Source organism: Porites lutea, chromosome 1 (genome assembly GCF_958299795.1).
Source record: "Porites lutea chromosome 1, jaPorLute2.1, whole genome shotgun sequence".
Taxonomy (NCBI): domain Eukaryota; kingdom Metazoa; phylum Cnidaria; class Anthozoa; order Scleractinia; family Poritidae; genus Porites; species Porites lutea.
The window spans coordinates 15,347,457-15,349,594 of NC_133201.1; positions in this window are offsets into that span (position 1 = coordinate 15,347,457).

Genomic DNA, 2,138 nt, shown 5'->3' on the forward strand with positions numbered 1-2,138 from the left:
GCTAAAGATTTTTGTACTTATATGGGTTAATTGAATTCGGTGCGGCAATTGCAGTAAAATGCGGCCGGCCAATCTCAGCGCGAGTACCAACGAATAAAAGGGCTCAACTACATGTAATAAACAATAATCCTCTGGCAATATTGGAGTGCAGACCTTAATAGGTAATTAAGTATATTGTGCAAGGAAATTGTTACCCATGCATATTGTACACGACGAAGACATCTAGTGCAGGTCATAGGCTTTATTGATGTTATATTCACAGCAAATAAAAACTAGCACACACATAACAGTGACATAACACTGTTGTTTGTATCTAACCTTTACTTACACATTTCCTCTTTATAACTGCAGTTAAAAGGCAAAATGTTTTTGCATGTGAAAAAGCCTTCTCTGGTAAACATGCTTGTGGCAAATCATAGCAAGCTCTTGTATTGGTATCCTGTGGCAAAAGAACCGAAAGTGGTAAAACCAAACGACCGAAAAAACACTGGATTAAAACTGTCAGTCTTACTCAATACCAAAAAATCCTTGTAATCGATTCCTGTCAGGTAGGTGACCGTTCTTTAGATCATCTGGAATGCTAAACTGTTAAACTTAAACTGTGCTTCCTTGCCAAACATGCTTACCTGAGATTTGCACGTCATTTAAACTACAAACATATTAAATTATATTTCTCAAGGGTTCAACGCTACAACAATAATTATTCAACTCTGTATATAAATGACGTTACTTGACCAAGGCATTTTTATTAACTTCATTTTTTTTTCCAGCCCTGAAAACTGAAAAGCTGCAAAGCTACAATGTTAGAGCAACATGGGTCAAGTCAAACCAAGTTTACTGTGGCACCGACTTGTCAGCCCTAAAGGTTTTCACCAGGCTGGATCTGGTTTGCCTTATTTTGTCATCAACACAAATGATTCGTTTTTCTCATAGACACAAAGATCTCACGAGCCAGCTACCACTTGTTTAATTAAGTACGAATCGCTAGCAGTAAAATGAGACCGGAAAGATGACCAAATCCAAACAGTACCACAATATCGTATTTTGGTTTTCCCAGACCCATGCAAAACTTGATAAATGTTTCCATAAATGATATACTACATCCTATACCAGCTATGAGCTTAGCACTTGAATTTGTACTGCAGTGAAATATAGGTTATTGCAGATTAAAGTGCTGTTTATATGTCGCGCTAGAACCTAATCAAATGTGCTGTCACAAAGCCCAGTGATGGTAGCATGAAAAAAAAAAAAGATGTTCACATCTTACATCAGTAAGTTAATAGCGGTTACATGTTAACCATGCTTGGGGGTCATGCTTGCCTCTAGAAAAAATTCTACCAGAAAGACCTGAATGACTTTGTTACAGGTTTTAGCGCAACAAGCGTAAGCTACTTATACTAGGCGATAAAATAGACAAAACTGAAAATATAATAATGTTTAAAGTTGTAAAGCATATAAGTTCTCAACCAACCTAAGATAATCGTACTATAGTAACGATAAATACTTTTTTATAACTAAGCAATTCTACTTTCCCTATGCAAAGCTTTCCCAGGAAGTAATACCGAATTATTAAAAATCCTGGCGGGAAAAGCACAAAAGTAGTAACATTTGCTTCACCCGTCTTTTAAACTACTGTAAACTGCGTTTCCTTGCAAACACAATTGTTTGGAAGTTCTTTGTGATTTAAAACTTCCACAATCATAAACTTAACTACAACACTCAAGGCTACAATCCTACAACGGGTGTTTATGATTAGTATGTATAATGAAACAACTGATAGTTTCTGATTATAAATACGTCTTTTGACGTATTTCAGTCGTTCCTTTCTTTTCCTCCGAGTATGTTCTTTTCTATTTTACTTTTTGTTGAAGCTTTTTATCCCATTAAAATGCCTAAATAGAAAAAAAAAAAAACTTTTGCAGTTTCTGAGTCGAAATGAAAATCTCACCTGGGTAACCTAATGAAAAAAAAAAAAAAACACTTCCTTTGAGGTAAGCACAACGATTTCAGTTCAATATCCAGTTAAAATAAGATTACCAATAATGAAAAGGAATTCTGGAAAATAAAAGAAATTCATCTAGGGTCTGTTGTCGGTCCATGAAACGTTAGATATAGGTTTTCGATTCTAGTTTGAGAAG